General features: G+C 44.1%; 1 protein-coding gene across 1 annotated transcript in view; it reads left to right on the forward strand.

Moving 5' to 3' along the window:
• Positions 1–3096: 3096 nt before the first annotated feature.
• LOC120995475 (NADPH--cytochrome P450 reductase) overlaps positions 3097–16382 on the forward strand; it is an 89160-nt gene continuing 75874 nt past the window's right edge. The window contains exon 1 of the mRNA XM_040424716.1: positions 3097–3117. The gene's annotated coding sequence lies outside the window, so the exon portion shown is untranslated. The remainder of the gene's footprint in view (positions 3118–16382) is intronic.

Genomic DNA, 16382 nt, shown 5'->3' on the forward strand with positions numbered 1-16382 from the left:
GAGATGCAGCCTGAGGCTGGATCTCCTGGGCACCCGTAGAAGGCAGGTCCCGATGCCGTGCAAGGCACTGGGCAGCCTCTGCATGGCATCAGGCTGCCTTGTCACGCATCGGGTCCCCGCCAAAGCAGCACGGGGACTCGATGCGCTCCTTCACCCGCCGCAAACCACTACTATGTCGTGGTCAGCGCTGACCGCGGCATAGAAGGGGGTTAATCTGCCGGCATCTCTGTAGACAGCGATGTCGGCGGATACAGCAGGGGCCCGGCTACCAGGGACTACTGGACCTCTGCAGTGATCGGGCGCGCACCGCTCAGGTGCCCGCCCGATCACCATGATGTACTAATACATCAAAATGCGGGAAGTCACTGACTTCAATGATGTTATAGTACGTCACATTTCAGGAAGGGGTTAAGGAAACTTTTTTGAAAAAAATAACATAAACAAAAAATAGACATCACAAATTACAAATTAAGATAACGTCTGGGTGAACCCGGTGCAGCCTGAAAATGTGACCCATGGTAGGTGCTTTGGGAAGGAGGGATAGAGTGCTGGGATGTAGCAGCTTGGGAGGCGGAGGGGCCAGGATGGCCATATGTAGTATCGCCATACGGTTGCCTGTATGGCCTACTTTGTGGCCCATAGTGATCATAGGTATTGTGGCGGCACCTGTGGAACCTGGGAAATTGGCTGGGGGCCAGACATGTGCCCATATGATCTCCAATTTTCCAGGGCAAAAAATATGTCTGACGGATCATGAGGAGGAATGGCAGCATCCACAACAATGCCAAGAGCCACCTCAGTTCTCAGCAAAAGGTGTGGTGGCACACTCCTCAAATGATGCGCCAGACTTTTAGCAAAATGGTCCGAATGGTCCTCCTGCATGGGGCGTCTTCTGGGCCGGCTGCTTATGGACAAAGTGGGGGGGGGGGGGCGTTTGACCCTGTCCAGAGGTAAAGGAACGCATGGCTTTTGATCATGTGGATGTCTCCGCACTTTCTACAGGTGGGCCAGATGTAGTCTCCACTCTCCTCCTCACAGGTGCTCGAGTGCTGTGGTGCAGACTCATCACCTTTCTCTTCAAGGTTGTCCTCCATTCTAACAATAAAAAAACCCATAAAATAATTAATATATGAACACACTGTTGTAATAAAATGAGTCATGTTACATCCTACTACCATCATTAAAATACATTTACCACATAGTACTACAGTAAAGAGGACCTGTCACCACTTCTGACATTCCTGTTTGAATAGCTTCATGCATTCCCTATTTCATAACAATTCTGGAGCATCTATTCTTATGAATCTATGTAGTGTCGTCCCTTCATTATTCCTGCTAGAAGTTATAATTAGACACCCACAACTTCTTAGTACCCCTCTGTACCCGTATTGAAGGCTAATATCAATTAAATTATAACTTTTAGCAGGAATAATAAAGGGAGGACACTACATAGATTCATAAGAATAGATGCTCCAGAATTGTTATGAAATAGGGAATGGATGAAGCTATTCAAACAGGCATGTCAGTAGTGGTGACAGATCCTGTTTAAATAACCAACATATTACATATGTGGTCATGTAGAAACATTAGAGAAATTAAAAGTGGCATAGCTGGCCTTAGCAAATTATCGCATTACCCTTGGGAATGTTGTTCACCTACATTTGAAAAAGAAAGGAGGATTCGGCTTTGTTGCTATCGCCAAATATGACATCTCTAATTTACGCAATGTAAAATATTACATTACCAACATAGTCAACATACAGTGTGCATGGATAAACATGTAGTGGTCATGGTTTTAATAATAACTTACGGACGCTGATTGATGATCGGACGCAGGAACATGAGCTGTGCCCGATACATATAGGGCCTTTTTCTGGAAGTGGCCGAACAACTGCGGCCTTGAATTAGCTCCTTCTGGAATTGGTCAAGGCAGCTCCGCCAGCGGTTCTTAACTTCATCAACTTTGTGAAAAAAATACAAGAAAGGAACATTTACCAAAGAATACTATACTACAGAGGGCAGCGTATGCCATGTGCTAGGCAAGGGAGGACAGCGTAGATCACACATGTTTAGATTGGCCACTTACCCAACCTCTGTCGACTTTGGCCTTTACTTTGCTCCCATATTGCCGAAAAGACCTCCTGGGCTACTTGCACCCATGCGGCGTCCTTCTTAGAGCGGTCCAGGTATTTCCCCGAACGGTTGTCCCAAATGCAGGGCCTCTCCTGCACAAGGAAAATGAGCTTCTCAACATCCATAGGTTTTGAGCCTTTGGACATGCTTATTTCGTTCCGCAAGGGCAGGTGACTCTCAAAGCACACGTTTCTCACTGCACAGCCTGAAGCCAGCCACTGAGGAACCGAACTTCCTGTTGCTTAGTTACTTGCATTCATAACACAACGCAACGCAGTGCATCCGGAGGCACTGCCTTTTTCACGCAGCCCCATTCACTTCTATGGGGCCTGTGTTGCGGCGTGAAAAATGCAGAATATAGGACATGCTGCGATTATCACACAAAGCACAATTGCGTGAAAGCACATGTACACAGCCCCATTGAAATAAATGGGTCAGGAACAGTGCGGGTGCAATGCGTTCACGTCACGCATTGCACCCGCGCGGAAAACTCACTCGTGTGAAAGGGGCCTTAATCAAAGTGGAGAAGGTGCGGCCTTTTAAGAGCCTTTAGGTGTAATGGCAACGCCTCCATTGCTACTAGAGGCTCAATTGAATATATTAAAACAGGTCAGCCAGTGTCATAGGTGCAAAGCTGCTGACAGATGCCCTTTAATATACATTCCAATTAAATCTTCCACACCTTATAGCAAGGAAGACATTGTAGTGCATTCAGTACACGTTTATGTGGCATATCGATACACACCGCCATTGCTCTTTTATAATTACTTGCAGAACGACTTTTAGAATCCATTTCTCCGCCTTACAACGCCTTTCCTCCAGACATGTACAAGGCAGGGCTGCAAAGGCATTGCACAACAGACAGCAGATTAACATTAATCCTGTTAGCATTCAGCATGATGTAACGTGGCATAAGCATAAAGACTGAGGGAATCAAACGAAATTTGGTTGTTTGAAAGCACTGATTGCAGAGACAACATCCAGGTAAGTAAGATTCATTCTACTATGGAGTTATTACTGGTTCTATTGCAATCCACTCTAAAGACCACTACATTGCCATAAGTTTTTGATGCGATTTGTACAAAAGTTCTGCAATAAAATGCAATAACACCAGCAGGTGAATATTCTCTTGGGATCATATTACTCATGTATAAAATCATTCAATATTAGTATATTGATTAACCAGGGTATTTGGTGGCAACCCATTAAAGACTATATGCTCATCATTATAAAAGGGGTGTTTCAGCTAATCAAAAATACTTTGCAGATGGCAGGGGCAGACTGGCGACAAACCCTGCAGGGAAATTTCCTGTTGGATCGCCTCTCCTCACAGCTGCCAGCTGGGTACAAAACGATCTGACGCTCTCAGCATTAATTACTACTAAAAGCATTAGGTACTTATACACCTGGCAGGTGGCCATAGGTCCCCTTTTGAATTCAACAATATCGCCATCCACAGGGCAGTGATACAGTTAAATTCTGCGGCGGGGGAGGCAGTATGTTTTACTGCACTCTGATATTTCGTTCTGCCAGGGGGGTATTTTATGTGGCTCTAAGATATTGCTGTCCCTGCCTACTTGTGTTGCCCCGCCTTCTGTCAATTTGGCTCCACCTACAACATGGGGCCTTTCTTTGTTTTTGTTTTCCAGGGCCGTCTGTAAAGATGTTTAATACAGCAGACACCCGCGGCTAATGTCCGCAACCGGCGGAAATGGCGGTCGCTAACATTTAACACTTCAGATGCCGTGGTCATAGTCATACACACCCCAGAATGGTATCAATGAAAAGTACAGATCGCTCCCAAAAAATGAGCCCTCACACAGCTCTGTGCACATAATTACTAAATAGTTATAGTGGTCAAAATATGGTGATGAAAAAATAAAACAGATTTTAAGTTTTTTTAAATTATTTTATCAGTATCAAATCGCAAAAAAAAAACTAAACATATAAGGTATTCCTGGATTCGTACTCACCTGTAGAATAAAAGTAACTGGTCAGTTTTATCGCACATCGAACGTCGTAAGAGCTTCTTATCGGCGCATGCGCAGTGGGAGAGCTGAATGCTGGAATGATTACCTCGTGTATACATACATTTTAGTGTTTTGCCTTGCTGGAATTCTTCCTATAATTAAATAAAGTTAGTTATGCACTGTCAATTTTGTGGAAAATACAATCTTCAGACTAATGTGTATTGAGTGGAATTTGCTTGAGAAAGAATCCATTATGATTGAAAATTTCTTTTTGAATAGCAGACCACAGATTTATTGCTTGCGGTTTTTCTACTGCTTTTGTCACTTATAAAGTTACTATTATACTGTATATAATGCAATATGTAATGCTCCTTACATCTTCATTAACTCCTGAGGGTTGCTTTTTGATACTATTAAACGGTTAGCCTGTTTACTACAGTCTTTCACCAGTTGTAGGACATCTGAGTTTGAATTCCGAGGTGACTTGAGTTTCTTGGCTCTGTGAATGAGTGGAATGAATCATCATTTGCACATTGCATGTGGAAAGCAAAGTTCACACAAGGTTCTGCTATTAGACTTAATAAACTAAACTGCCCTTCAAAAGTGAGGCCATCCACGTCATTGATCAAGTGATATGATTGAATATGGCCAGCAGTAATGAACAGCTAAGCCCAAAAATAGCAATAATATAAGTTATTGGTAATGTTAGGATATGGCACTTTATGACTTCCAGGGACTGATGGGTATTTGCCAACATCTGTCAAGTTGGCCCAGGTGTCTGGCACTAATGACCTGAATGAACTTTTTACGGTAGAACTTGTCTCAGACTGATGGGGATCAGCTTATACTGTATCTAGGGGAGGTTCACAGACACACTGATCAGCCATACTATTGCCTACTATTATGTAGGTTTGTCTTGTGCTGCCAAGGTCACTCCTAATACCATTTTCCCAAGTAAGCAATGTACATACGCCCAGGCATCCACATGTGGATGTAAAACAAAATGTGATTTATCAGACCAGGCTGCTATCTTCTTTAGTTCTATGGTTCAGTTCTCATAACATGTGCCTATTAGAGGTAGACAAGGGTCAACATGAGTCTACTTAGTCTCATACGCAGCAATCTGTGATTCACTATGGGGGTCATTTACTAATCTGCGACTTCTCCCCGCCCACGCCAGCTAGGAAGCTGTCTTACATTTAGAACTGGCGCTGGATGCGCCAAAGTTATGGAGAGGCCTTCATAACTTCGGCGGAACCACCGCTAGCTATGGGTCTTTTTTAAGACTGGGGTCTAAAACGCCAGTCTTAATAAATGTCCCCCTATGTGTTCTGACACCTTTCTATGACAGCCAACTTTAAAGGAGTACTCCCATCTTCAAGCTGTATGTGAAGAACAGGAAGAGAACGGCACACCTCTTCTTTTTGTGCGGTTGGTGCTCAGTGGTAATTTTTTTTTTTTTACTCGTTTTATTGAAGTTTAACAAGAAAGGCATGTTACATCAGAATAAATCAGGGGTAAATCCCGCGCAGGGGATACATTGATATCATAGTACAACTCGAGAATCTTGCAACAGGTCTGAAAAGAAACCTCATCTCAATCAGCATCAAGAATCAGTGGGGTTAATGAAACATTGGTCCAGGGCTCGAAGTCCACATATTATCACACATCGGCCACAGAATACATACATGCATTATGAAATGTCAAAGGAGATGCGCACCACTCACCCCACACCTTATCAAACTTTTGTGGGCATTTTCTATGAATAAAGACAATTTTTTCCATGCTAAGGCTGGGTTCACACGAGCGGATGCCGTGCGTGACATCCGCTCCGTGAATGACAGCCAAGACCCGATGCAGACTGCAGAGGCACGGAGCATTAACATGATTGATAATGCTCCGTGCCTCTCTGTGATCTCTTTACTACGAAATCACAGTTGTCACTGTGATTTCGTAGTAAAGAGATTACAGAGAGGCATGGAGGATTATCAGTCATGTTAATGCTCCGTGCCTCTGCAGTCTGCATCGGGTCTTGGCTATCATTCACGGAGCGGATGTCACGCACGGCATCCGCTCGTGTGAACCCAGCCTAACAGCGTGATTGACCAATGATTTCCATTGACCTATTGTAGGTGCTCTATCAGCCATCCATCTCAGAGCAATGGCTTTCCTAGCAAAGAATAGAGTTTCACTTAAAAAAATCCTGTGGTGATGCCCCCAGACCTCCTCATCTAGTATTCCAAGAACACAACTTTTAGGGCATAACGGCACTGCAGTTGGAACCATAGTCGACAGCACTTCTGTTACTGTTTTCCAGAAGTTTTTTTTAAATATGTACAGTCCCACATGAGATGCCAGAAATCAGCACCATCCTGAAGGCATCTATGGCATCTATTGTGTTCTATTCTGCCCATTTTGTGTAGCCTGGTAGGCGTGAGATAACTTCTGTGCAAAATAAACAGCTGGATCAGCCGATTGTTAATTGATGGAGAAACCCTTGTTTGAGTCATCAGGGCTTCATTCCAATCATCAGCCGTTAGTGAAGGTATTGAGTTTCTCTACTTCCCCTCAACAGCAAGAGGGTTCATCAGCATTCGATTGTTGAGCAGATGCGTATAAAGCACAGAAATAATACCTCTCGGACCCTGTGACCTGAGAACCCCTATTAAAGGATATCTTGATATTTTCCGGTCACCTGCCCCAAATTGTGCTGTTAACGCGTGCCTCAGTTGTAGATATCTAAAGAAAAGGTTTCGAGGTAGTTCAAACTTTTCCTGCAATTGCAAAAAGGAGCATAGATTGCCCCCAACATATAGATTACTCAAGGTAAGGACACCATGGGCCTTCCACAAATTTACCCCCTCCAATTCTTTCAGATGGGCAAACATAGGGTTATCCCATATTGGTATATCATCTGGGAGATCCTTAAACGATTGCATCTTGGCAGCACTCCATACCTGGTGGGCCAATTTATGAATGGGGAGCAAGCGCATAGGAACAGAACGTGATCCTTCCAGTACTGGCCACAGGGAGGTCATGCTTAAATATTCCCTGAGGTAGTATTCTGCATTTGGCAATTCTGACAATAGGATCCAGGGGATTAGGAATTTCAACTGCCCAGCTAGGTAGTATAGAAAGAAATCAGGCAGGGCAGCACCACCCTCTAGCTTGGATCTCTGCAGGACACTAAGGGATAGTTTCCGTCTGGACTCCCCCCAGATGAAATTAGCCACCAGTGAATGGATACGACCAAATAATCCCTGTGATACCGGTGTGCATGGATGCGCTAGGAGATATAGCCCTTTAGGTAAAAGGATCATTTTAACCAGATTTAATCTTCCCATGGTTGATAACGGCAGGGTCCTCCATATTTTGAATTTATCAATGAACAGGGGTTCCAGGGGTGCAATATTTAGTGAATATGCCAATTGGGGGTCCCTGGTAATCACAATCCCCAGATACTGGTCTACAACTGGCAAATTACAGTATTGTGAGGGCCACGTATGCGTCCATAGGGGCATAAGTGCTGATTTCGTCCAATTTATGTGCAAACCCGAGTATTCCCTGAACCTTCCTATTATATCAATTGCTCTGGGGAGCGTAGTTTTAGATTCATCCATAAAGAGAAGGAGATCATCCGCGTATAGTCCAACTTTATCTGTCCTGTCTCCCATGCACACCCCTTTAAAGACCTGATCTTGCCTGACTCTTAGGGCAAGATGCACTATCGCTATGGCGAACAAAAGCGGCGACAGGGGACACCCTTGCCTAGTGCCTCTATGAAGTTTAAAGGACTCAGAGAGCGATCCGTTCACCAGTATGTTAGCTTTGGGAAGTTGGTATAGTATCTCCACCCACTTGACAAACTTAGGGCCAAATCCAAAACTCTGCAGCACTTCTATTAAGTACACCCATTCCACTGAGTCAAAGGCTTTAGCTGTGTCCAGCGAGGCCAGGGCCCAGTGCTTATGCCTTGCCACACCTATCTGCGCTATGGCTTGCGCCCTCCTGATGTTATCAGATATCGATCTACCCGGTATAAACCCAGACTGATCTTTGTGTACTATAGTGGTGATTACCTTGTTTAGTCTGGAAGCCAGTAGTCTTGTGAGTATTTTATAATCTATGTTCAGGAGCGATATCGGTCTATAAGACCCACACTCCAGAGGGTCTTTATCTGGCTTCAGGATCACCACTATAGTAGCATCATACATCGATTCTGGTAGCCAATGTCTTTGCTGAGAAGCTAAATATAGTTTAAGAAGTTCGGGCCCCAATACATCAGCATATTTAGTGTACACTTCTACCAGAATTCCGTCCGGGCCAGGCGCTTCTCCCGCTGGCAGCTCCTTTATTGCCATTTGAATTTCGTCTAGAGAAATATCAGCCTCTAGTAGGTTCCTATCCTCATCACTGAGCTGGGAATGTGCTACCTGCGCTAGATAAAGCCTCAACTCCTGGGTGGTGTAGTGAGCCGCTGACTTGTAGAGATCTTGATAGAACCCTTTGAAGCTTCCGAGTATATCGCCAACTGATTCTACCACCGCGCCGGACCAGAGGGGACATACTATTACTGCGCACAATATGAGCAAGTAATTTACCTGCCTGATTGCCAGATTCAAAGGACTGCTGCTTTAAAAAGAATAATTTACCCTGAGGTGCATCATATAGAGCCTTCCTTTAAGCATCCAGTCCTGCCTATTCACCTCAGTGGGATCAGACCTGAAGGTGTTCTCCGCCTCTTTGCAATTAGCATGTAATTCTAGTTCTTTGCGTGCTGAATCTCTTTTAATATAGGATATGGATGATTTGAGGCAACCCCTCAAGTAGGCTTTTAATGTCTCCCAAAGTAGCAAATTATCAGTCATCTCATCCTGCACTTCCAGAAACATCTGAAGCTGATCAGGAATTCTATCGTTCGAGGACATAAGAGAATGGGTGTACACACATTTTGGCACTCTGTTTAATACCATCATAAAGTCTAAATTGAGCAAGAACCGGTGCATGGTCCGAGGGCCCCTGTGATCCATATCCAATATCTTTAAGATCTGTGTATACTGCAGCATTGCCAAGAATATAATCTATTCTGGACAGTGTGCCCCTGGCTGGAGTGAAGCAGGAGTAATCCCTCTGAAGTGGATGCCGCAGCCTCCACATATCCAGCCATCCAAGTTCAGTAACCATTCTACAGTAGATAGATTAGTGGTGTGCTGAGTGTGCTCACCCTCTCTCACCTCTGAGCGATACCTATCCATGTCATCATGCATCACTAAATTGAAATCCCCCATGCAGAGGAGTTTAGCATTGGGATATTGCACAGCAAAACTCATCACCACCTGGAATATGGTTATAGTGGCGGGGGGGGTTATATATATATTAACCACAACATATGGAGTACAATTGATGAATGCATACACCAGAATATACTGCCCCTTAGGATCTACCACCGATTGTTGGACCTTCCATCTAATGTTCTTGTAAACAAGTATAGCCACCCCTCTGGAATGCGTAGACCTGAACGCATTGAAAGACCTATGAACCCATGGTTTCTTAATTCTATTCCCTGTTTCTGGAGTCAGGTGGGTCTCCTGCAGTCCCAAGATATGGGGGCTGTATTGCCGGAGATGAGAGAATACAGCAATTCTTTTCCTAGGGCTACCCAGTCCCCTCACATTCCAAGATACAACATTAAAGTCTGCCATTTTTGACTCAGCGGCCTATTCTCCTGACAATTCAGCACCTCACCTCCATGAAAATCAAGGCCCATTACCTCAGGCCTTCTCTTGCATACCCCTTGCGTTGCAGTAATGTACTTAGCGCACCATGCCTTTAACAGTATAAACAGTATACAACTTAATTGTAGAATAACAGATAAGTAAATAAACCTGTAAATGATTACTTCCCTGCCATCCGGTAATATGGCTGAGTTACCGGAGACCTGCATAGTGCAATATGGTGTTAAACCTATGCAGGTATCTGCTCAACCCCGTCACAATGGGATAACACTGGATAATGCGTTTACATGTAACAATAATGAAAAGAAGAAGAAGAACAGAGGAGGGGAGGAAAGGGGGTCAAGCAATGAGGAATAGGGGACAAGCAGATGGAAGGATAATGGCGTCTCCACCAACACATCAACGCAAAATCCCGTAGACTCAATCACGTCACCAGCGTACAATGAGGGAGTTCCTCCCTAGTCCCGGACCATGATATTAAAGTCAGCAGAACTCATGTATCAGGTAAGTGCATCATTACAAACAGGATACTTGCGGCATCTGTGGTGATAAAAGTGTCAGCGGGGGCCTGGACGACTTGGCCTCTTGGAAATCCATTCTTCCGCCTCCTTAGGATCCACATAGAAGACCGTCTCCATCTATCACCCGAAGACGTGACGGATAGGCCATGGAATACTGTAGATTCATATCACGGAGTCGACGCTTAACAGAAATGAAGGTGGCTCTCTTCTTTTGCAGCTCAGCTGAGAAATCAGGAAACAGCGATATATTTGCGCTTTCATGTTTAATGTCGCGCTTGTTCCTTGCTTGACTCAGGATAAGATCTCTATCTTTCCAATTGAGCATTCGCGCCAGTAGGGGCCTTGGGGGAGCTCCTGGAGGGGGAGGCCTGGCGGGAACCCGATGCGCTCTTTCAACTGCGTATGCTCCAGAAAATGGCGCTTCAGGGAATTGTGCCTTGAACCAAAGTTCCAAGAACGTAGCCGGATCGGAGCCCTCCGCTCTCTCAGGTAGCCCCAGGATCCTGACGTTGTTGCGTCTGGCTCTATTCTCGAGGTCATCACACTTTTGCTGCCATAAGCTCACAGACCTCTCCACATCATGCACTCTGCTTGCAAGCGGCCTAGTAAGGTCTTCTGGAGCCGAGACCCTGTCCTCTGTATAGCGCACACGCTCTCTGAGCTGCTGCACATCTTGCCTCAGCAGGCCCAAATCCACCTTCACTTCCTCTATCTTGCAGGTAAGTGATGTCTGGCAGGTGGAGATTACGGTTAGGGGCTGGTGAGAAACAGTTTTTAGGGTTACCTTTGGCTCCTCCGATCCTTCCGCCTCTGTCTGCTGCGCAGCTTGACCTCGCGTTACCGCTGCTCGCGGTGTAGCAGGAGAGGCGGCGCCATTTTGGGCCTCTTGCCTCACATATTCTTTGAGCTTTTCAGCTGCTGACTGTGCCTTACTGGGGCCCATTATTGCCTTCCCAGATCTTCTCTTCCTCCTCTGTACCTGCCACTCGTCCTTCTGTTCAGCCAGTATATCAGGATGTTGAAGGATTCAGATCGGGGTACGGAGCAGACTTCAAGTGCGTGCGCTCATGTCGGCAGTTAGCCACGCCCCCCTCAGTGGTAATTTTAACGTTCATATAATAGAAGATAGACAACGGGACTCAGTTGCTGGTGTATCAAATATACTTTTTTTTATTAGTTGATCATTATGGCATTCGTCCAGAAGGTGAATACAAATTTACTGGCCAACGTTTCGGTCAACACTAGACCTTGGTCACGGCCTGGTATGAATATAGAGTACAAAGAGCATATAAGTATATTTACAGAAAGGTAAAAAAGTACATACATTGCAGTCGTCAGCGTCAAATGGTATCATATAAGGTGGCAGTTAATTTTTTAACATTGTTAACTCATGTCAGTTTTGCATAGAGGCATATTATTCATTCATGTCAGTTTTGCATATAGGCATACTATATAGGGGAGCGATATACAGATTAGGTATTCCTGAAGTATGCTATAGGAGTATGCTATAGGAATATCTGGATGCGTCCCCGGTGTGTCCGTATGAGTACAGTTGAACAATAGGAGGGTCCGGTGGGAGTAGAGAGTAGACCAATTTTGTTTAAGGTACATAACAAGCCTGGCTGAGTGGGGTCATTGTCTGCGATCGGGTCTGTATGCCTGTGGTACTTGGGTCGGTGGGTGCCCATCCCTCGGCGTATGTGTAGTTTCTTCTTCTTGGTGGTCTGTAGTTGCGCCTGGGAAAAAACGTTGTCGATGTTGGCTTGTTGATCTTTCACTGCCTGAGGAGGGGGATACGTAGCCGGCGGGAGAGGTATAGTTGTATCCTCTGGTTGTGTCCTGCCACTGCCATCGATAGACCCTGTTTAATTGGTAGTCCTCGGTATCGCGGATGAATTTTGTACGTTTGGTGTTTTCCAAGTTTTTCTTATGTTCTTCCAATATTTTATCAGTTTTTTTCTTTATTTCCGCCCAGTCAGTGGTTGAAGTAGTTGACAGTAGTAGTGCTTTAATGGTTGTAAGTTTTTTCTTCGATTCCTGTATTGATTTTTGTAGGAATTCAATACTAAGGACAATGATGTCGGATGAGCATTTATTTAGGATGGTCTCCCTTTTGTATGTGAGGAACAGACTTGGCCAGGGTTACAAAAATAAATAAGACCCATAGAAATGTTATGTAGCTACACTGTCTGTAGCTCCAGAGTAAAGGGTTCTCTGGCCTTTAGCGAAAATCTGCATGTGTGCTGATCTGTGGAGGGAAGATAGTCTGTTCGGTACGTACCTACGTTGTGCTGTTGATTCCACCATCTCTGCGGTGCTCACGTGACCACAGGGACGGTATGCGGGCTGTTCCACTCTGGTTCCTGCTGTATGTGTTCCTGAGTCTTCCTGTTCAACTTTGCAACTTTGTTTTACACTATGCAACTGAGCAGGAAGACTAGCGAATACATAATAATCTTTATTTATATAGCGCCAACATATTCCACAGCGCTTTACAGTTCAGGGGTTCATATACAGTCATAAATAACATATCTACAAACAAGTGAATAATTACAAGAGGAATGAGGACACTGCTCGCAAGAGCTTACAATTTACGAGGAGATAGGGGTGACACAGAAGGTAAACGTGCTTATTTTGTACGATGGTCCAGCCATCTTTAGGTGACTAAAATAATAGATGGAGGAGGTGCAGTAGACATCGCTTATCTAGACTTTAGTAAGGCTTTTGATACTGTCCCACATAGAAGGCTTATCAATAAGTTGCAGTCTTTGAGCGTGGACTCCCATATTGTTGAATGGATTAGGCAGTGGCTGAGGGACAGACGACAGAGGGTTGTAGTAAATGGAGTATATTCAGACCATGGTCTTGTTACTAGTGGGGTACCTCAGGGATCTGTTCTGGGACCCATATTGTTTAATATCTTTATCAGTGAAATTGCAGAAGGCCTCGATGGTAAGGTGTGTCTTTTTGCTGATGACACAAAGATTTGTAACAGGGTTGATGTTCCTGGAGGGATACACCAAATGGAAAAGGATTTAGGAAAACTAGAGGAATGGTCAAAAATCTGGCAACTAAAATTTAATGTTGATAAGTGCAAGATAATGCACCTGGGGCGTAAAAACCCAAGAGCAGAATATAAAATCTGTGATACAGTCCTAACCTCCGTATCTGAGGAAAGGGATTTAGGGATCATTATTTCAGAAGACTTAAAGGTAGGCAGACCATGTCATAGAGCAGCAGGAAATGCTAGCAGAATGCTTGGGTGTATAGGGAGAGGCATTACCAGTAGAAAGAGGGAGGGGCTCATGCCGCTCTACAGAGCACTAGTGAGACCTCATTTGGAGTATTGTGCTCAGTACTGGAGACCATATCTCCAGAAGGATATTGATACTTTGGAGAGAGTTCAGAGAAGAGCTACTAAACTGGTACATGGATTGCAGGACAAAACTTACCAGGAAAGATTAAAGTACCTTAACATGTATAGCTTGGAAGAAAGACGAGACAGAGGGGATATGATAGAAACTTTTAAATACATAAAGGGAAGCAATAAGGTAAAAGAGGAGAGAATATTTAAAATAAGAAAAACTGCTACAAGAGGACATAGTTTTAAATTAGAGGGGCAAAGGTTTAAAAGTAATATCAGGAAGTATTACTTTACTGAGAGAGTAGGATGCATGGAATAGCCTACCTGCAGAAGTGGTAGCTGCAAATACAGTGAAGGAGTTTAAGCGTGCATGGGATAGGCATAAGGCTATCCTTCATATAAGATAGGGCCAGGGGCTATCCATAGTATTCAGTATATTGGGCGGACTAAATGGGCCAAATGCTTCTTATCTGCCGACACATTCTATGTTTCTAATGTTTAAATAGTAGAGTAGATATAAAGCTGCACGAGCCAGTCACCAGCCGATATATGAAGTGCTTATGGGTGCGGTGGAGAGTTTGGTGAAGGATCAGGTTCAGGAAATGATAAATGGTCTATCTATGAAGGAGGGGTTAGATCAGGTGATGTGATAGGCCGCCATAAAAAGATGTGTTTTTAGGGAGCGCTTAAAACTGTGTATATTGTGATTTAACCTGATTTCATCTGGTTGGAACCTGAACAGAACACCCAGTGGTCAACTAAGCACAACAGTAATGGTGGAATCCATGCATTACGGAGGGTTAAGTACTGGTCAGCAGACACAAGGATTATCACCAAAGCCTGGAGAACCCCTTTAAGGAAACAGTATAGCTCACTGTTCTACACCTATTCCATAGCTCTCAAACACATCTATGTGAATTAAAAGGATTGTTCCATCTCGCTGTTTTCATGGCTAGATGGGACTAAGTACCGACCCATCATAAGTTGAAATCAGACTCAACATACAATGTCTCAGACTGTATACATGTATATAATGACAATTATATGGAAGGACATGTTTTATCTGTCTTAGTTATCTGCATTTTTTTTTTAAATCTTAATTTTCTCTCATCTTGGATGACATTTTGGGGCTTTGGAACAGATTACAATGGTTTCAACATACAATGGTCGTCCTGGAACCAATTAATATTGTATCTTGAGGGACCACTGTACTGTAATCTGCTTCATGTGCGCAACAAGCATATGCCCCATGCCACTCTTATCTCCGGACTTGCAGTAATTTCTATGTTCTTATGCTACCTAAGAAAGGCAGGTAAGTACAGTAGATGACTTTTTCTCCCAGTTGTGTTTCAACAGAAAACCAGGGATACACAACTGCAAGAAAGGTTAGGGTTAGATGTTCAATGGGACGAAGTTTACTTTGGACTTCAGGATGCCGTCATTTCTCTCATCTCTGCATTTCAAAAGATATATTTTCTTAAATTTTTTGTCAATATAACCAAATTAACTTCTTTTTTGCAGGGCAAGTATTTTTTAATGGCACCATTTTGGACTACATCTAATGAATTATATAACTTTTACAAATTTTTGCATTCATGAAACAGAATGGGTTTCGTTTTGGCGGTGTTCAAAATTATGATTATGGAGATACCAAATTTATATGGTCTTTGTTGTTTTACTATTTTTTTAACAGTTAAAAATATAAATGTTTTGTGTTTCCATATTCTTATTTTTCAGCTGACCTAACTGTTTGAGGGCTCATTTTTTGTGGGGTGGGCTGTAGTTATTATGGATGCCATTTGAGGATACAAGCATCCGCTTGATAATGTTTTATCCATTCTTTTGGGGAACGCAAAGTGACCCACAAAAAATTACAATTCTGGTATTAGAGGATATAACATGATATATCATGGCAGGGTGTAATAGTTGCCACAATGTGGCATGCTCTGGGCGGCCATAACACCCACTCAGCACCCCGCAATTGTGTTGTAAGGGTGCTGATCAAAAGACAGAGGGAGCTTGCCCACTTTTTGTAACTGCTTAGCAAGGGTTGTTATTGACTGAGGCATCTGAGGGGTTAAGCTGCTGGTATCAGAGTTATTTCCGATCTCAGGAAGGATAGCAAGGTGCTAGCTGCATAATACAGCTGGCACCCGCAAGCAATGGTGCAGACACAGCACCATCCTATTACAGCGCTAAGCATTAAAGGGGTTTTCTGGGTTTTTTATACTGATGACATATTCTCAAAATAGATTATCAGATTGGTGGGGGACTGACACCCAGCTCCTGTGAGCGCTGCGTTCTTGTGTCACGTGGCCTAAGAGCAGTTCAACCCCATTCAAGTGAATGGGGCTGAGCGCCATACCAAGCACAGCCGCTATACAATGTACGGCGCTGTGCTTGGTAAGCTGCGAGAAACTGCTGCGGATCCGCAAAACACAGATAGCGGACCTCACATGGTCAGCGCTGTATAATGCCTAAGCTTGTCCGCGGTTGCGGACAAGAATAGGACATGCTCTATCTTTTTTGCGGGGCCACGGAACGGAACATTGGATGCGGACAGCACATGGTGTGCTGTCCGCATGTTTTGCAGACCCATTGAAATGAATGGATCCGCACCCATTCCGCAAATTTGCGGAACGGATGCGGATCCATTTAT

Source organism: Bufo bufo, chromosome 3 (genome assembly GCF_905171765.1).
Source record: "Bufo bufo chromosome 3, aBufBuf1.1, whole genome shotgun sequence".
In the NCBI taxonomy this organism is placed as follows: domain Eukaryota; kingdom Metazoa; phylum Chordata; class Amphibia; order Anura; family Bufonidae; genus Bufo; species Bufo bufo.